Source organism: Corvus hawaiiensis, chromosome 14 (assembly GCF_020740725.1).
Source record: "Corvus hawaiiensis isolate bCorHaw1 chromosome 14, bCorHaw1.pri.cur, whole genome shotgun sequence".
Lineage (NCBI taxonomy): Eukaryota > Metazoa > Chordata > Aves > Passeriformes > Corvidae > Corvus > Corvus hawaiiensis.
The window spans coordinates 20,005,232-20,025,887 of record NC_063226.1 but is presented as its reverse complement, the minus strand read 5'-3'; the positions used below and the strand labels follow the sequence as shown (position 1 = coordinate 20,025,887).

The 20,656-nt window shown below is 45.6% G+C and overlaps 1 long non-coding RNA gene across 2 annotated transcripts; it reads left to right on the top strand.

Moving 5' to 3' along the window:
* Positions 1-1,215: 1,215 nt before the first annotated feature.
* LOC125333463 lies at positions 1,216-20,656 on the top strand. 2 transcript variants are annotated; one of them, XR_007206865.1, is made up of 5 exons: positions 1,216-1,442; positions 1,526-1,647; positions 7,547-7,621; positions 7,992-8,045; positions 10,971-20,656. It is a non-coding gene; the product is annotated as an uncharacterized LOC125333463 (long non-coding RNA). The 2 variants fall into 2 exon arrangements; XR_007206866.1 differs by lacking the exons at positions 1,216-1,442; positions 1,526-1,647 and adding an exon at positions 3,652-3,838.

Genomic DNA, 20,656 nt, shown 5'->3' with positions numbered 1-20,656 from the left:
CAGACTATGATGGATCGTCCTGCTGGAGAAATTAATTGTCTGAGGAACATTTCTTCAGGATGTCTTGACCAGAGGAGCATCTTCCCAGCGTGTTGGGTAATGTGACCATCTTTGGGGAGACAACGCTGTTTACCTTTCACTGATTTAAAAATGGGTAATTATTAATGATTCTTTTAAAATTTTTGTCATCGCACCACTAATCACACTGAAAGAACTAGGTCAGGTGAGCTGGGGGCATAATTCATGGCTAAAATAACACAGATTAGTGTTGGGCTGTAGTGTCTCTGCCTCATGTCTGGACAGGCACAAGTAAGGGAGGACACACAGGGATGGTGCCTCCAGACCAGGTAAAATCCACACTTTGTGCACTCTGAACCCTCATCTGAGTGGATAATTCAGTTTCTATGTCCATTCAACGATGATTTTTGTACCAAGGGTGTAAATATTGTACTGTTTATTGAAAAATTAACCATTATTTTTCCTTTTTGCTGAAGTCTGCTTTGTAATGAAATGTGTAAAGTGCAAATTATACACTGTGGTTTCAGCTGATTCAAGATCTGGCTGCTTTGTGAAAGAGAGAATCTCTGTCCCTGGTTGTGTGATGCTGCCCTGGTCCTGGCTTTGACACGTGAAGCTCTGTACTGAGTCCATTCAACTTGCTGACCAACAGAAAACTAACCCAGAAAAAAGCGCAGGTGGCTGAGATCTTCCTTCTTCATCCCTTGGGGTTAGACCGTCCCTTTTTCTCCCACCAGAGACATCATAATTCTCTTTTAAGTAGGAAAGTTTAAGTAGTAGCAGACAGGAGCTCCACATGTAGGGAACAGTCTGTCAGATAGAAAATGTATTTTAATTGAGTGTGGTATTTTTGGGTTGAGACTTTGGGCCATTTCTGGCATAACCCAATTTTGTTATTACACAGCTCTTGGGTTGGAGCAGATTCTGTTTGCAGCCTTTCAGCTAGTCACCTTCCCAAACTTGTTTGTTTGTTTGTTTTATTTCTTCTTTCTGCCCTCTCCAACTGTGGCAATATCTAAGCAGACATCTGGGCCCTGATTATGCACACCTTGTGTGGCCACTGGCCCAAAGTGGGTGTTAAACAGCACCATCCTTGTGTGGCAGTGCTTTACACCGCCTTGGTAAATGATTACCCGAGGTCCAGAGAAATAAAGTGTCAGCCTCAGTGCACCGCAGAGCAGTTCTGCCACAAATAGGGAGCGCTGCAGTTTGAAGGAATCAAATCCTTTCCTCCTGTGGGAAACAAAATCCAGCCCCAAAGACACAAAACCTCTATCCACTGTCACCATGTGGAGGAAAGGCGTTCGGCTGGCTTACAGCAGAATAACTTCATGGGTGACCTCACATGCGAAACAGTCTAGAGAAACAAATAATTATTAAACAAAACCACTTCTCTAGCCCTGCTCCTTCCTGCAAAGTCCCTGGTTTGTTTTTCAGTAGAAAACTTGTGGATACGGGTGCAAGTTTAAAATTGTGACATCCTATCCATTTGTAACTCTCTTCACAGCCAGGAATATTTCTGAGTGAGAACTGAGGCATCTCTGCTCGTTTGGAGGAAATGCTGTTACACAATGCAGGACAAAACAGTTCAAGCCACTTTAAACAGGATAAATGTATGAAGGCTTCAAGGTAGGATCATCTGTTTATTTACATCCATTGTCCCCTTGTTTCCCACACAAATATATTCTGTGTTTAAAATTTATAAAGCTGGGCAAGCCCTTCTCACGCTGTTCTCAGTAAAATATTGCTCGCTGCATCTCTCTGAGGGGCTGCTGACAAATAGGCTCTTGTTGTCTAACTTTCCCTCTGCTGAGGTTAATGATTAAGTGGTTCAGGAGGTTAATTCCTGGAGATAGTGTTGTCTTTGGCTTGAACAGATGTTGGTAGTGCTTTAATGTGGTTATCAAACTCTGCTGCCCTTCATCCTTTGCTCTGTGCAGCCCTGGGCATTGTTCCCCCGTGCATTCCAGGCCCCCTCTATGGAGATCTAGCAGAGCTGAACATACCATTGCCTGAGGGCTGCCTCCCCCGGGGTCACGCTGGGTAATGCCCAGATCTGCCACACAAACTGATAACAGCGAGATCTGTAAATATTTGTCTGTGCAGAAAGGTGCAGAATACCTGTTGAGGCTCATCTGTAAAGCCACTTTATATCATCCAAAGCCCCCACAGGGCAGAGCATCACCCCGAAACCTGCCCCTCCTCCCCTCAGCACCTCCTGTCTTGCCAGGATATGAATCTCAAGGGTGGCTGAAGTGTTCTGTGGTGTAACCAGCACCTTTAACAGCCCGGTAAAACCCCTGGGGGTTGGACCAATATTTGCAGCTTGAAGCTGCATCATTACAGGAGCTGCTGGATGTGTGCAGAAGTCCTTTATTCCCACATCCACATGTCATAACCAGCCACCAGCAGTTAAAAAATTAAAAAAAAAAAAAGATAAACTTTATGATTTCTATAAACAGACCCTGAAAGGGTTAATTTTAGGCTGGCCTCAGGCTGGAATTGGGTATATTTGAATGTCAATACTGCCAATGCCAAGTGAAACATCATCTTGGATTTTTCCTGTTTGCCGTTATTTGTGAAATTACCTCCTCTCCTCTCCCTACTCAGCTCCAGACCTGCTGGCAGGAATCCAGCTGGAGCTAAAAGCATCTAACCTCACTCTGTCTGGATACAAGAGTATCATTTTAATTACTGCATTGGTTTTCTTATTATGTGCTCCTTGGTATCACTAGCTGATAAATTGTATCCAGGTCTAACCCAGTGTAAAGGACTGAATTTTAATTTGGGGAAGAACAGTGTTAGTTCGGAGGAGTTAACTGGTTTGTGGAATCAGGGCATTTCACAAGAACCTTGTGTTCCTGTAATATTGAGATTTTTTTAAAAGAAGTTCACAGCTTCAAAGAGAAGCAGGGTCCTGTGACCAAAATACACACTGGTATTTTAAATAGTAGGATGTAAAAAAAAAACCAATACCAACTTTATGATTTCTATAAACTGTCCTTGAAAGGGTTACTTTTAGGCTGGCCTCATGCTGGTATTGGTTGTATTTGAATGTCAGTACTGCTTGGACTTCACCTGTTGGTCATTGTTAGTGAAGCTGTAAACGGAGAGGAATTGTTGCTTTTTGCTTTTGTTTCATGACAAGCTGAGATGAAACTCTTTGTTGGCCTGTCATTGACTAGAAACTCCCTCCCAGCCTGTCTTTCCCTTTCTCTCTCTCTTCCATCTGAGGATCTTGTCCTCTCTGCTTTTACTCCTTCTTTAGAGCTCCCTTGCTGTATTTGCTGTTGGTGCTACAGAAGACACAGCTCTGATTTAAAGGTCTGGAGTGATGAGAGCCGTGGGCAGGGACACCTTCCACCATCCCAGGTTGCTCCAAGCCCCATCCAGCCTGGCCTTGGACACTTCCAGGGATCCAGGGGCAGCCACAGCTTCTCTGGGCACCCTGTGCCAGGGCCTCCCCACCCTCGCAGCAAAGAACTTCCTCCTGATATCTACTCTAAACCTTCTCTCTTTTACTTTAAATCCATTCCCCTTTTTTATTCCACTCTCTTGTAAAAAGTCCCTCTCCCTCTTTCTTTTAGGCTCCCTTCAGGCACTGCAAGGCCACAATTCGGTCACTCCAAAGCCTTCTCTTCTCCAGGCTGAACACCCCCAGTTCTCTCAGCCTTTCCTCACAGGAGAGCTGCTCCATCCCTCCAACCATCTCGGTGGCCTCCTCTGAACTCTTATACGCCTGATGTGAGATAAAAATTGTAGTGATTCTATAAAACCCTGGAGGAATAGCTGCCCCGAATATTTCTGTGGAGAACCACAGGTGTGGACAGATGGGATAGCAGGGGATGGAGGGGACAGGAGCAGGGAAAGGAGTGGGGACAGGAGCCGGGACAGGGACAAGAGCAGGATAGGAGCAGGACAGGAGCTGGGACAGGGACAAGAGCGGTGACATGAGCCGGGACAGGGACAGGAGCGGGACAGGAGCGGGGACAGGGACAGGGACAGGGACAGGAGCGGTGACATGAGCCGGGACAGGGACAGGAGCGGGACAGGAGCGGGACAGGAGCCGGTAAAGGGACAGGAGCGGGAGAGGAGCGGGACAGGAGCCGGGACAGGGACAGGAGCGGGACAGGAGCGGGGACAGGAGCGGGGACAGGAGCGGGGACAGGAGCCGGGACAGGAGCGGGACAGGAGCCGGTAAAGGGACAGGAGCGGGAGAGGAGCGGGACAGGAGCGGGGACAGGAGCGGGGACAGGAGCCGGGACAGGAGCGGGACAGGAGCCGGTAAAGGGACAGGAGCCGGGACAGGAGCCGGGAGAGGAGCGGGACAGGAGCGGGGACAGGAGCGGGACAAGAGCTGGACAGGAACCGGGACAGGAGCGGGGACAGGAGCGGGACAGGAGCCGGGACAGGAGCCGGTAAAGGGACAGGAGCGGGACAGGAGCCGGGACAAGAGCCGGGACAGGAGCGGGGACAGGAGCGGGGACAGGAGCCGGGAGAGGAGCGGGACAGGAGCGGGGACAGGAGCCGGGAGAGGAGCCGGGACAGGAGCGGGGACAGGAGCGGGGACAGGAGCCGGGAGAGGAGCGGGACAGGAGAGGGGACAGGGACAGGAGCCGGGACAGGAGAGGGGCCGGAGCCGGGAAAGGGACAGGAGCCGGGACAGGAGCCGGGACAGGAGCAGGGACAGGAGCAGGGACAGGGACAGGAGCGGGGACAAGAGCCGGGCTCGGGGGTGCCATTCCCCCAGTCGAACAGCAGAGGGCGCAGGAGGGCCCGGCCCGGCGGCGGATCGGCGAGAAGAAAAAGGGGTGGAAAAGGGGCAAAATCAGGAAATTAAAGCTTTTATGTGCTTAACACAATGCCTGGCACATAGAGAGAAACGCAGGTAACCACACAGAGCTGGCTGCAATACGATAAAAAGAGCGGGTGTGCTTCAAACTCACAGAAAGTCGCTGTACCCCAGCATCGAATCCCCTCCACACCATCCCTGCCTTTTTGGGTCCGTTGTCACTGGGAATGAATTGGAAATCATTTTGACGCTGTCCATTCTGAGCAAAAGCAGGGATACACCTCAGTGAGGGGCTGTGGATTTCTCGGGGGCTGCGTTTCTCCTGGTGAGGTGCCGGGCACCCCTGTGTGTGCCTTGCGCCGGGATATTCATTCCCATTGCTCCATCGCCGCCTGGAGCGGCAGGGAATGCAGAGGATGGGAGCGGCTTGGTTGGCATGTGTGTGACTTTGGGGTGGCTAGCGGCGTTCCTGTGATGTATCTGCGGTAACTGGTGCTGGCAAGCTCCGGGAGCAGATGAGGGCTGCAATAAGAGTGGCTCCCTCTGAGGATGCCTCGCTGTCCCCTGATCCTTCAGGAAGCGTCTCCTCTGCCGAGACTCAGGGGTGATTCGTGCAGAAAGGCAGCCCCTTGTCCCTGCTGCTGATTTCCAGCTCTTCTCTGGCTGCGGTGCTTGTAAAACACATCATCAACTGCGGCTGGCTGAAAAGTAGCCCAGCAAAGATAAGGAAACGATCCTCTTTCAGCTGGAGCAATTTCCCAGCTTGGCTCATCACAGAACCACACACTTGCCTGTGCTCTTGTGGCACAGGCACAGGAGGAACAAGAAAACCAGGATGGAGAGGGCGATGTGTTATCCCTGGGCCAAGTGCCTTTTACCAAGCTGGCACTGAGCAAAGCTTGTTCTGAATTAGAATATATGCTAAATAAAAAATTGCTTGTCATCCCTGGAAGTATAAAATCCATGTTCAGCACTTTCCCACAGTGGGGGAGAAATACAGCTCAGAAAGAACTGTTTTTGTTTTGAAATCTTCCAAGGGAAATTGAGCCCAGACCTCCACCTCACGGGGCTGGGGGACGTGACTACTTAGCCCGAGCTGCAGGACTGAGCCCTCTCACACCACAGGAGCCTGGAAAACCTGGGAGGAGAGTTAATTAACCATCCAGCACAGAGGAATGATCTTGGTGCTGCAGAAAGGAAGCTACTAAATAAAGGGAGCTGGTCCAGAGGAATTAGGGAATTAGGCTCGCCACTGGAGCAGAGCAGGCAGCCCTGCGGTGGGAAAGCACCACGGGGCAGAAAGAGTTTTCCCAAGGTCCTTGTGAGGAGGAGGTGAGTTTGGTGCAGGTGTTCCAGCATTTGGGACACGTCACCCCTGTTCTGCTGGGTGCCAGAGGTGATGGGAAGCAGTGACACTGAGCTGAGGCCTTGCCATAGATCAGTGACAGAAGGGTTTGGATTGGAAGGGACTGCAAAGATCATCTCGTTCCAAGCCCTGCCATGGGCAGGGACACCTTCCACAAGACTACAGCGAAGAAATTCAAGTTGTGTTCTTAAAGAACTGTACAAACCTCAGTGAAAAGGAGAAAAGTGAACTACAAGTAAGCAATCTGGTGAAGTTTTAGAATAGAGAACAATAATTGCTCCTTAGCTGAATTTGCTATAAAGGAGCAGAAAGTCTGGAAGATTTTTTTTTTTCATGACTGTCAAGGCATAAGAAAAAATCCATGTTCATTTTTTTTCCTTGGTTACAGGTGTGAATTTTCAAAGTCAACTAAGAGAGTGGGGTACAAAGATTACACTAAGATTAAAAACCAGCTAAATACTTACAGGCACCATCAGGCCCCCTTGGAAAGCCTTGTTGGCTGCAGAATGTGTATGTTTAATTCGTAACTTTTTGGAAAAATGACAGTTTATTTCCTGCAGCAGAACATTGGAGGTCTCAGGATCTATGAAAGTCCTTTCAAGATCACTCTTTACTTGTGATAGCCAAGAGTGAGACCACAGTGGTGCCCCTGTTATTTAAAAGTCTGCTGCACTCTAGAGGACGAAAATATTTGTGGGGCAAAGACGTGCCTTGGATCCTCTCTTCTTTGCCCACCTCCCTGGGTGAGGCATTTTTGCACTTTGAAACAATGAAAGTTCACAAAAGAAATGTTCAATTAACTGTTAAACACGCTCATCAATTCAGGGATCATTTCCAAATCTGATGGATGAGTTCAAAATCTCCAATTCATTCTAACCATCAGGCGGAAAAACAGTTGAACTCCTGAGGAGAAAAGAGCAGATAAACGCTGGAATGAACTTGCATATCTTTGAGAGGTGCAGTGCTCTGCAGACAGTGAGTTATGAACAGGGAAACTTCCCAAGTGTGTACTGTAAGCAGAATAATGATGGTCAGTGGCTCAAGCAAAGGGTTTTCTTCCTCTGGCTTCATTTAGATCCCAGTTTAAAAGGCATGGAGGTTTTTTTTGTGTACACACGGGGAGAGTCTCACACCATGCACAATTAAATTATTTCCCATGACAGTGAAAAAAAAAGGGAATTCTATTAAAACCAAGAACCTAAAAAGTATGCAAATATTCAAGTGGAAGAGGAGAAGCTGAAAGAGGACTTTATGAGTTCTTGGCTGAGGAAGTCATTTCTAGAACTCTCAAAATTAATGACAATTTTAAGTTAGTTTATTTGGATAGTTAGGATATATTCTGAATTTTTAATCAGTTCTGTTTCTTACAGACACATCCGATGGACTCGCGCTGCAGGAACTTCTGAGGGAGTTTTGAATCAATGCACCCCATAAGCCACTGAAAAGTGAGTGCAAAAAAAATGCAATTCCCTGCTCTATAATGGTAGGATTCTGTTTTGTCAGCAGCACTCTTAAACTCACAGATTCTCTATTTTATTAAAAATAGGTTATGTAATATGAAAAAAAAAACGTTGTGGAGTGTATTTTTCTGAATCCCATCAAGGTTTCCTGTAATTCTGCATTATTCATGAACAGACTCAATTACACTTCCACTAGATTTTTAGACTCTGGCTCCACTGGCGTCCATTCAAACCTGCATTTTGAATATGCTGAGCTATGAATTAAAAAAACAAACCCAAACAAAACCAGCAGTAGGTGCACTGATAGCAGTGGAACTGTCTTTTGCCTGGTAATATCCCTCCTGTTACTTTTCAGAATATCCAGATTCCGGCTGTTTCTGCTCTCATGGAGTGATGTGACCTGGCACAGGTGAGCCATTCAACACAGAATAGAGGTCGGTGTGTTTGCTTAAACAAGCATTTAAATAGTAATGAATTAAATAGTAAAAAATGTTAATACAAAAAAATGTATCCCGGTTGCTCAATGGATTCCCAGGAGCATACTGTCCATTCCATGCTGAGGGTTTTGTGGAAAGGGCCAGGAAGCTGGGAAAGAAGGAAGAGTTCTGCCTCCCATTTTGCAGGCAGAGAGTTCTGTCATTGAGGCATCAAGAGACAAATCCAAGCTGATTCAGGGAGCTGGTAAAGGAACTAAACTAAGCCTAAAATTAGAGAGTGTCAGGGTGCAGTTCCATGATGCAGCTGAGCTGCTGAAGCTGCAGGTCCTGCTGGAAAAGGAGACTCATTGAAAAAGGAGATTCATTGAAAAAGGAGATTCTCTGACCCAGAGCAGGGGGTCCAACAAGCCAAAATCCCAACTCACCCCTACTCCTGGGAGTGGGAGAAAGGAGAAGGCCGCAGGGCTCCCCTCACTTTCTCCTGCTGTCTTTTTTTGAGTGGTTGCAGAGCTCTGAGGATGCTCTGTGAGCCTGTCCCAACACCACAATCCCAGGGCAGCAGAGATCTGAGAATGGAAAGGGATCCTGCCCTGCTTTCCACCACCACCACTCCTCTGGTTCTGGTCTGTCAGGGTCTGGCACTGTTCCAGCACAGCTGCCTGGATTTCACTCTTAGATCTGTATAAAATACCAACAGCGCAATCAGTTTCTCCTCACCAGCTAGGTACTGTGGAATAAATAAACTGTGGGCACATGGAAGAAAGTTAAGTCGGCAGAAAATGGCATTTATGGTAGGTATGTATCACTTCCTATCACTTGCCAACTCTTTGAAATAACAAACTTCACTCCTTGACCCAAATATAAGTCCTAACAATAAACAGATCAGCACCACTTTGCTTGGTTTTTACAGAATAAAAGGCTCCTGTTATTTTCAGAGCCTGATTTTTCCATTTCCCTTAATGCCCTGACCTCTCTTTACTAGCCCACTTATTAGTAACACTTATTTTGGGAGATTGTAAAGTTGCTGAAAGCACGGAAAATACAATTCCTCCAGCCATTAATCCTTGTCTTGATGCTACCTCCACAGCACAATGCCTCTCTCTTTTACTCCTGGCTTTTTTTCTCCCTCTTTTTCTTCCCCTTTTTTATCCCCTCTGTTTACCCCAGTGCAGCCACTCCACGAGGTAATTCCCTTTGTGACAAGCTTGCTGCAAACTATCTCCTATTTACATTGGCTGCAATTTTCAATTAAAGACAAGAACTTAACTTTCGTGGAGGGTCCTATAGAAGTCCAGCATTTGGGACTTAAGATTTGCTTTCCCAGCTTGAGATTTGAAGTTGGGAAGCTTGAGAGAGAGCCTGGATGAGGTGGCAAAGTGTCTTTCACAGAAGAGCTTTAAAGCAGAAAACATGTTAACCCCCAGGCTCCGGGGCTGGGGAGAAACAAAAGGTAGAGAAACAAATCTCATGCAGAAATGATGCGCAGGCCTGGTACCCAGAAACGTGATTTAAGTGGCTGAGTTAGCCTTTGTACAGTAGAATAACGTCAGCAGCATAAAAACTGGACTGCTTTTAAAGAATATCTCCAAAGTGTCCAGTCTAAACCAATTAGGCTGGGAGCAGAAGACTGTGAAATGCCACTTAACGTGCTGTTTTAAGCTTATAAAAACCAACTGTAGGGAGGAGGAACTGTAAACTTTTTTTGTTTGCTAAATAAGCAGGACACACGAGAAATTATTGTCAGACAACGAGAAGAATTCCAATGCACAAAATTCCCCTTACAGTTTCTTATTTATGTATATTGGGATAGCTTGGGAGACTGCAAAGTAATTTTTTATTTAAAAGATGGCAGGTGCCATTTATTTTGTCTGTACCTACCACACACTATCTCACAAAAATTGGGAGGTTTTCTGGCTACATGAAGTTATATATAAATGATCTATATCTATATATCTTTATCTTGTAGTAGAGAGGAAACTGCCCTGACTACTTTTGATCCTGCCAGCCCCCAGCTGAAGAAAAACCATATCTAAACCAACCTTTTTTTTCAATTTCTGTCAGCTCATCAAGCTCTAAACCCCCTACACGTTGCCTGCTAATAAGAATTAAATCATGCAATAGCCAGTGGATAAATTAGCTGAGCACAAACGCAATGCTTTATTTAACAATTTTTATCATTATTTTGAAGCATCCAAGAAGAACACGGTCTGAAAAGTTTTAACTCTGAATTAGCTTAACCACTTGTGACAAGTTTACACATGAGAGACATCGAGACTGTGTGTTCTACTTGCTACTTTGAGGTTCGTCCTGGCTTTCTGTTTGAAAGATCCCAGCCAAAGTTAAATCAACCCACCCTTTGCTGATTTCCAACATTAGACATGTCCCCAGCTCTTTTTTTTCCCCCTAACCTTGCTTTCAGGCTGACTTTCTCCCAATTGAAATTCAGTCCCTGAATGGTCGGTTTTTCCCTTGCTTCTAAACGTTGATAAAAAAGGGTTTTCTTCACTCCCTCAATTTGATGTGACAGGGCCCTGACATGAATAATGGACGTGTTTCTTTCACAGGCAAATCAACTTAATTTAGCATGCTTTTATACTTTCAATAGCAAAGCCACAAGCCTGTAAATTCCATGAGATCCTTTAGGTTTGCAGAAATCTTTAGAATTAGCAGAAAATGTATAAAGTAAACAGCACTTATTTTGTCAAAATACTTGAATAACTTTTATACAGGAGCTAGAGATGAATATATCACTGCCTAATCAGATTGTGATTTACATGCAGTTGAGGATGGGCTGCCCAGGCTCAGCCTGCCCTTTTGCAGAGAGAGAAAAGAGGGGTAGGAGGACTAAATAATCACAAATATTAAATCGAATTAAAATCCCAAACTCTCTTTTGAAGGTGAAGGAGAAAAGTGGAATTTGAAGAAGGGGTTTATTCAACAGAGGCTCTGTCAGGAGAACTCCATTCTCTGCCCGTCTCCCTGGAGAAGTTGCTGCTTTTGCAGCTCAAGAAATGAGGAGAGAAAAAAGAATATTATTTATTATCTGCAGAGGAAGGTGAGAGACCAAAACAATCCACCAGCTTTAGGAAATAACCTGCCTGTGTGCACTGACAGGTATTGTTTTGGAGAGGTCAAACCCAGCGCCCTCGGAGCCCTGATGGCACCGTTTTACGTGTGCCAGCTCCATCTCTGTCTCCACTGTGCTGGACAAGGTGTGTTAAAGCAGGGCTGGAAGATTTCCTTTATGCTGAACAACAGCAAAACTCCTCTTTGAAGCTTCAGAAAGCAGCTTTGGGCTCCTCCTTGGCTGTGTGGTTTCAGGATGTACCAGAACTCCCTTGTACCTCCCTTCTGACCTACCATAAATCTCGTGTGAGGCCAACAAATGCAAGGGTGAGCTCTGCTCTCTGCCCCCCCAGAAATCCAAGGAGTGGAAATGAGGGGAACTCTCTCAGCTTGCCCTTTTCACCTTTAGGACTCATCTCCCAGCAAACAGCCTGGTAACACTATCAAAGGAAAATAGAGGTTAATTCTATTGTCATTACTTATTATTGTAACATCAGGCAGCTGTAACAGCTCATTCATTAAAATATCCTGATAGTGCTGATAATGTATCAGTGAACAGGAAATAGGTTGGTTTGGGGTGTACAAACTTCGCTGCTAAAAATCATTCTGTTTGCATAACAGAGTGTTAAAAAAAAAAAAAATCCTTCCCTTTCCTTGTAGCATTACATAAATAAAATAGAAGCTAGTTTAGAAAAGGGTCTTCTCAAATGAAATCCTGCTTGACTCGCAGCCATCAGGCTGGGTAGGGAAAAGCCAGCCCTCAGAGATGCTCTGCTGCATTCAGCCTTGCTTCCCTCGATGCAATCAACATGGCTAAGGGGATCCCACATACCTCCAGGTCTGTCTGCAATAAGTAGTTAATCAGCCAATTAGGGGAACCAACAATTACAAATTGGGAAGAGGAGAACAAGGGGAGTGAGTCAAGGTAGGCTGCAACCCCTTTGAAAAGGTTTCTAACATTAACTCCCAAAGAATTACGTTCTACCGTACCTTGACTGATTTGTTTCCCCCCTTCCTCCCCCTTCCCCTTTTCCTACTCGTTGGGTCAGTTAATTGGCTGATTAACTAGCAATTACCTCTGGGACCAGCTCTATATAGAGTCTCTTAATCTAGAATTTTATTGACAAAGGCACGAGGGCAAATTCATCTCTGGTGTGAGCTCGCTGAGTGAATGGACTGACACCCAGGACAAAGTTGATCCATTGTACCACAGGCACTGTGTTTTTAAAGCATTTGATTAACTTGGAACTTTCAAAATTACATTCCTTTTCTGCAAGATCTGCTCGTTTTGGGTAGGAGAGGGAACAAGAGCTGGCGAGGGAAGTCAGTCAGAGGGGCGATGATGTCTGGAGCAGCAATATCCCCCAGCCCCGCTCTGGTTGATGACAGAACAGCTACACGGGGTGACACCTCCCCTTTTTCTCAGGCTGGCACTGCTGCAGGCTTGCTGGCATGGGCTTTTTCCTCAGCATGTGCACAATGATTAATTGGCAGCCCCGGAGGGTGGGGGACATCTCTTATCTTTGGCCTGGTGTGCACAGCTGAGTTCCCCAGCCAGGGTTCCTAACAGTACTGAGGATTCAGTTTAGACAGTAAAACCCTTCAGCTTGTCCTTGGTCCCTTTTCAGGCCTTGTCTGGACCATCTTTTACATCACTTTCCTTCTCCTTGTTCCTGGCACTCTGCTGGATCCCTGCAGCCCTATGCTTTGTGCTGCAGGAATCAAACCCAGCGCATTTATTGCACCAGAAAGCTCAAATGGGACACTGCAATTAGAAATCCCTCATTCTTGCACATGCCTGTGTTGTCTGGAGCTGCTCTGCTGGGAAGGGAATGCTAAACTGGGCTGGACCCTGCACGCCGTTACCAGGCAGTAGGGAAAGCACGATGCAGGAGGGGATGGAGATCCTGTTCTGGGAGAACTCAGACCAAAGAGCCAGCTCTGAGCACTGGAGCCAAAAGGCAGAGGATCAGATTATTGAGGGATCTGGCAAATTCCCTAGAACACTGGGGCCTGGCAGGAACACATCCCTCCCTGCATGAAAGGGGCTCTGTGTTTCACAGTTTCAAACAGCTCATGGGTTAAAGATAGGCTAGCCTGGCAATAGAACAGCTCAAAGACCAGGAATATGGGATATCTGTGGCGAGGGAAATGGCAGAAAGAATGTCTTTTTCCCTTGCTGTGGCAGGACAAAAAAAAATCCCACTGCTGGGTGCTATTTTCTAGGCAGGCAGATGAGGCAGTGACACTTCTAGCTGCAGATACGTGTCTGCCATCCTGTTTGTGCTGCTCCAGAGACTGCCAGGAGCAGCACAGGCGAGGCAAAGCAGTTTTGCAAATTCAGAGACAAAAGGCAGAGGTACAAGTCATAAAAATGACAGTGGATATTTTATAGAGGTAGAGGGGCAGAGATGGGGCATAGAATTGCATCCTCTCCCTCTGCAGCTGTCCAGAATCAGTGGTGGCATCTTCTGTAGCGAGCAAGGCCAGCTGGAAATATCCCTGTTTCTGCCTGGAGGTCACCTCTGCATGGGTGCTCACTCTCAGTCCTGTGGTGAGGGCATAATGTAAATGTTTTCTAGGTACAGACCAAATTTTCCTGGCTAATCCAAACTGTCTTGTTAAAAATGTTTATGATACAGGCCCCCATATAATAAAAAATGCTGGCATTTTTGATAATGCCTCGTTGGTCCTTTCTCTTTCCGACTTCTGCACTTGGAATGAAAGGAGGTTTTGGCTGTAAAGAAGCATAGAAAAATGGGGGAAAAATCACTTTTTTTTTTTTTTCCTAATGAAAACATGCTATCTGGTTCGGGGAAGAGCTGAAAAAAATCGCTGGAAGAAAAGCCTTATCATAATTGGTCTCCTTGCAAAAGACACTTGCTTTGCTGAAAAAACTCCGTTATACTCATGGTGATAAGAAACTTGTAATAGAATTCCCGGGATCTGAGGGCTGTGGTTATCAGAGAGAGGAGCTTTGCCTATCTTTGAAGTAAGTTCAACCCCACAAGGTATTTTTGAGTCTGAGAACACCTGATACCCAGTTTACATGTGAACTAGAGAATAATGCATTTGAATTATCATAAAAGCGATAAAAAATGTTCCTCAGATCCAGACAAAGCCCGTCACTTTGGTGGTCACAGCTCTGGATTTCCCTGGAATACAGCTCATCCTAAAGCTAGATATCTATCAGTGTTGTGGAGGGATGTAGTGGAGAATTTACCCAGAAACCTTGTGGATTACTAAAAACCATTCCTGTCTCTAATGCTAGAAGGTTTAGAAGCCTCAGATTAAAACCAGATATTCCTCAGATGCCAAGATGGGCTGCATTGAGGCAGGAGGCTAGACAAAATTCTGTTTATAATCTTTCTAAAGCAATGTATATTTACCTTACCAAGATCCAAATTTCCAGGCAGAAGCAGTAGCTCTGTCCCTGGCCATGAAGGGAGAAGGGAAGTGCAGGCAGTCAGAGGCCCAGGAGTGCAGCAGTGTCTCTGATCCATCTCAGTGTAGGAGCTGCTGCTTCTTCATTCCTCCTTCTCTCACCTGTGCTCTTTCCACAAACCGTTACCAGAGGTCTTCAGCCATGGCAGAGTATGAAGGGAATGGGTGACGCTTCCAGGAACATATCCCAGGACCCGATAAAATCAGGATTTCCTATAGGTAGAAAAGTTCTTTCCATCCTGAGCCAGTGGAGGTCTATAAGCCAAGAGGCGGATGCTATGCTGGGCACTTAAACATTCCAAATCCTCTGTCCTTGCCAAGGGGATGAGGGAAAAGGGGTTTTGTGTGAATTGCTTAGTAGAAGACAATCTGGAGAAGGCACAGTCAGTCCTCTGTAGCAAAGGACACCATTAGGGATTTCATCTATCTAGAAAAATGCAGAGCCTGGTAGAAGTGATAAATAAAAATGATTTCTTCCAGCTTTTGAAACTCCACTTGTCGTGAGCAGACAACAGTCAGAATGATGGTGGAAAAGTGTGGTTAGTGTGGTTTTGAGATTTGCTAGAGAAACGAGGACCTGAATGCAGTGTGTGAAAGCCAAAGGAGTATTTTTGTTTAACACATTCTTATTCTCTATTCCTTTGATGTCTCTTAATGTTGTGCTGCCTTCAGTATTCTGATGGGGTGGAGGGAGTGGGGGTCTTTAATGGGTGCTAGTTTACACCTAACATGGTGTCACCAATTCACTTTTAGTGAAAGTGGCCTGTTTTCAAAGGTGTGGGATGGCAGATCCTCCTCCAGTTCTGGGCTGGGATTCAGGCAGCTTTTCTTCACTGCTAAACATGGATTAGACATGTCAGGAGTGACAGCTTAGGCAGTCCATCATAACAACAGTAAAGACATTCCAGAGCAGGACAGGAGGAAGAGAACAGATTGCTTTTTAGTTAATCAGCCTTGGGATGTGCTGTGCCCCTGCCCTGCAGCCCTTCTGGCCAGGAGGCTGCTCCCTCCCACTGGTGCCAGAAGTGACCACGATAACACAAACAAGTTGGGAGCAATGATACACTGTCACCTTTATAAAAAATGAAAAATACAGGAGTCCAGTTCTTCTGTTTCCCTTCTCCTGCCCCCATGCATCACTGCAGAGTCCTGAACAGAAGAGCCCACCATTACAATGTTGTCAGGGCCCTGCTAGTTTTCTAGTTCATGTCCTTGTTCATGCTGTTTGCTAAGTACTTGTTCACTGTGACAGCTTTCAGCAAAACAGAACACACTGAATGCTTCTTTCCAAACAGCTCTGTCCTGCTGGGCTTCAAGTGAAACAAGCCCTTCAGACTCCATCATGTGAACTTTTCATAAGGAACAATCTCCTTTAGACAATTCCTTTCAGAGATACTATCCGTGAAACTGGGACTTGGGGATGAGGTGACATCACAGCCTTCTTCCTCTGGCCAGGGTCATGGCCACCAAAGTTGTATTTGTTAGGAGGCCTCCACATGGCATGGTGCATGATTTCCTTAATTACCTAATGTTTCCCCATTAAAAAAAAAAAAAAAGAAAAAATTCTGCAACCCCTTGAAAGTGTATTTTAGTATGTTTTCTGTTGAAAGAAAAGCAAAGGCTCTTGTGCAGACAGTCAGATCCTGGCTTGTGAAAATCAGAACCGATTAATGAAAACATAGCTCGCCTGCAGTTAAATCTTAAAGGCAGATGTGCCAGAGCTGATGGACCAAGACAGGCAGGTCTTTGCTAATTCCCTGGCTGGTGTCTGGACCTTGTGCCATCCCCTTCACGTTCATCTGTGCCCTGGGTGGTGGCAGCCAAGTGTAGGAAAAAGCAGGAGGTTTGAAGAGCAAGGCAAGGTGTGCATGTCCTTACCACCCAATCAGCACATAAATGGGAGAAAAGGCTGGGTGACAGAGTCTGGGAGTGTGCAAAGTGTTCATGTGCACTTCAGCACAAAGAACCTGGCCCTGTGCATCTCCTCCTGCCTCGCTGCTGAGGGGAGGACTTAGAAAGGTTCCACCACTTTTCCAGGAGCTGGAATTGGAATTGCTGACCCATGAAAGGTGTCCCAACCCAAATATCACCGAATATCCATCCCCCCAAATATCTACCATGCATGGGCAGGGAAGGAAAAGTAATGTGGTAAAAGCAGAGAAGAAGTTACACTGAGGAAACGTTTCAGGTTTAGGATTGGGTGCAGAAAATGGTCCTTTGGGTGTTGGTGTGTCCCACTGATGTGGGAATAGAGATTTAAGTGGCTTTGTGCTTTTAACTATTCTTGGTTTGGTAAATTAAACATGGAAAAAGATATCTCATGAAGGGCTTGGTATTTTATACTCTTATTTCTCTTTTACACTGGATTAAAGAATTGTTCTTCTGCACTGCATAACAAAAAAAAGAGAACTCCAAAGTGCATTAAGAAGGCGTCGCCCTTAAATAACTTAAAATGCTAATTGGAAAACAAATCTAAAAAAATGTCCTTCAACCCAAGTGGTGTTTGATTCTTCATGAAAATGTGCTAATAGCATGTCAGCTGCCTAGCAGTGACATTTGTAGCTGAAAACATTTTGTTTATCCAACTTCCATGATGAAATGCAAGAGAATTGTGAGCTCCACAATGTGTCTTTCCCTTAACACCGTTGTAGAAGATGTTGTTTTTTAACACGGTGCTTTTTTCCCTCTGCGCTTCTCTAAATGTTATTTTCGGGACAAGGTTTAATTTATGTGGCTGAGTCAATCCGTGGGCCAAATTTAAAGGGCAAGTGATTTATATGAAAATTTTGTCTACCTGTGTATTCTTTGAGATACTTTCTGTACCATCTTTGGATGGAGTTAATTGAATAGACTGAAAAAATTTACTTTGTTACATGCAGAAGCAGCAATTTAGTTTTTCTATCTGACTTCCTGTAAATCTTCATTCATTTTCAGTCAGATCAGGGAATTCCATCACTCATCTTTGTGTCTGGCCAATAATTCAGGATTAAGAATGTGAGACACCAAAGCAGCAGGTCTCTCTTTTTATTCCACATGCTTCTAGCAAGAAATATTAATTCATAACTGCAAAAAGTTATGCATTTTGCCTGCAGGGTTCTAGATGAAGTCAGTAAAAATTGGAGCAAGCTTGGGGCACAAGTTACTCGCAGTCCCGTGGAATTTTGTGCACACGCGGAATTGTGGAAGCCATTGTTCTTCCCAGCTGCATCCCACCTCAATGAGAAACCACTTCCATGTGCAATTTCGCAGGTACTTCTGTGCCCAAATAAAGACGGAAAGTTTGAGGCCAAACGTTGAGCAGACAATACCTCTGCTACATTTCGGTTGGAGATGTAATAGCTCAGGACTTGTGATTCCCTCACTGATATGGAAAAGGAAGAACATCCTCAAACTCAAGTGTTAACATCTCTTTCTTTTCCTTTTCACAGCTCAGTGCTGTGTAATTCCCACTGAGGGCACTGGGAGCTTTTTTAACACCGTAATTTTAGATATTAAAGTAATTTTAGCAACAGTTACTGCCTAATTAATCCTGCTAAAAGAAAAAGAAAGCAACAGAAAAAAGAACAACAGAAGGCAAAGACCTCTGAAGAATCCCAGAATATTTACAAATCGATTTGCCTTAATGTCCATTTCAAATGTAACCATAATGAAATCATACTTGGCATTAATAATATTGCTTTGGAGTGGTTTGCTCTTAAAATGCTCACGATATCTCCAGCGGTCCAGTTCACATTCAGCTGGGACAGGCAGCGACAACAATTTCAGGGGCAGCCAGGTGTGGGAGTCGGTCACAGAGCTCGGGCTGTGTAACCTGCGGCTGTGTTGTACAGGACCTCATAAATAACAATTTGTTCCTGCCTGTTCCGTGCCTTTTAAACTCAGAACGCACGGAGGAAAGGAGAGCCAGAAGAGAAATGCCTGCGTGTGGGAGAACTCGAGCACGGAGCTATCTGCAATCGTGTATTGCCTTTGTTTATGTGCGCGGAGAAGAACAACTCCCGTGCTCCGCTATTTCCCTTTAAAAGCGCCCATCCCAGGTTTCAAGTGCAGGCTGGAATAAACACAAACAAACGTCGTATTCATTCAGCTGGGGGCTTCTCCCATTCACCGCTCCGCATTCTCTCATCCCTCTCAAAACTGAGAAACGCACGTTTCCAAGTGGGGGGGATGAGGGGGCGCTGGGACTGAGCTTTTTCTAAGCAACCCTTGCTTTTTCACGATTCATTAAACCCTTTCTCCCTCGCGTGTAATTGGACCCCTCTCATTTACATGCATGGGGGATGCATAACTCTGGGAGAGGTGCTGTGGTCGGGGGGAAAAAAAAAATTAGAAAAGAGAGGAGCCGGCCCTTGGGCCAGGGGAAAGGAGCCACGGGAAAACTTGGCGAGGGAGAGCCGTGCAGGGGCTTTGGATGTGTGGAAGGAGCTGGTGCCGTGTGCCAGGGCTCGGGGAAGGGACGGATGCTGGGGGAGCTCCGGGCTGCCTCGCCTGACCCCGGGGCTGGCCCTGACTTCAAACCCATCTGGGCAGTGACCCCGGCTCCCCAGAGAAGGGCTGCTCTGTGTCTGAGGCAGCGAACTGCGTGTCTGCCCGGGAGCCTCCGCACAGAGGCACCCGGCTGATTGATTAATTAATTAATTAATTGCTGATAGAGCGTTCGGGGTGATGGTGCAGGCTCCAGAGCTCACACCCCACCTGCTGAAGCTGAACTGGCAGTTTTGGGATGGTGGAAGGGAAGAGATCCCGTTCCTCCCTTCCTTTGCACTGTGGAAAATAACTCTTCACACCCAATGGATTTTTTTTCTTGCAAGACAATGTCAGAATTTTAGTAACCTTGTTCATGGTGGGGAAAAGTCTCCAGCAAGAGGGTGAAATATTTTAGCTGGCTTTTTATATTGTTAAATTTCTGCATCCTGCTCTTGGTAGAAACTCCTCCTCTCTTTCTCTGCACAGGCTCTGCGTCGCTCATCTTTGCTCAGCTCTTAAAGTTGCTGTGGCAATGCTGAGCTGTGTTAAAAAAAGCTCTAACATCATATCCCCCACCGGCAACTCCTGATTTATCAGTAAGGTGGAGATAAACTCAAGCTTGTTGAGATCTAGATACTGAAAAGCAAAGCTTATTTTTTAAGCTGTGTTTTTGGCTGTGCAATGCATGGGCCAGACTGCCTGGGTATGTCAGACAAAAAATGAGGGTCTGGTATCTGCCCTGCAGGAGAAGGACTGCTCCCTCTCCAGGAATACCTGCTCCCTCCTGCCAGCCCTGCCCGGGGCTGCGATTTCCAGCCCTCCCTCAGAGGGAACAAGCAGGAATGATACTTTTCCTGGTCAAAAGGAACACAAAAGGCATTTGCTGACTGGTGCAGTGGGCACAGTGAAAATATCTTTACGTTCCAGAGGAATCTGTGGGAAGGGACCCTGCATGGCATGGAGCCTTGGCAATTCACTTCTAGAGACAGCAGTTGGCTTTACATGTCTTAGGAGATGCTGCTTTATGGTGGTAATAATTTGGTAATTTTTAAACCTTTAACGGAAAACAAGGAATGGGATTTGACCCTGTGGCATAGCACTTAGAGCTGTGTCTTTTGTTAAGGTTTTTTTTTTTAGATTTTATTTGTCTCATGATTTTTTATAAACCGGTTGAGTACTTTTGATGGAAGAAAATATTGAAACACTATCAGGGCTAATATTTATTTGCCTGTTGCTGATGGGAAAATTTTTTAGGAATTAAATAAAAAGAGTACATAGATATATTAATGAGTGTTTCTTTTAAGCTCTTACTTTATATGCTCAAGCCCATCTTTTAGCTTAACTTCTATTTAAAAAGTTGAAAGAAACGAGGAAATCCCTGCAGAGAACATCCAGCCACACTTCTGAATTTCAATGTGTCCTTCTAGACGAGCGCCTTTTATTTTAGATGGTAAAGTTGTTGCTTTAATCAGGAGACAATCCTTATATATTAGTTGTACTGGCTTATAATTGTAAGAGTTAAATGATACACAAAACTGGATACACATCTTTGCAGGCCGATTAATGGGGAGGACTGAAAGCAAAAGTAAACACTAACCTTGCAAAA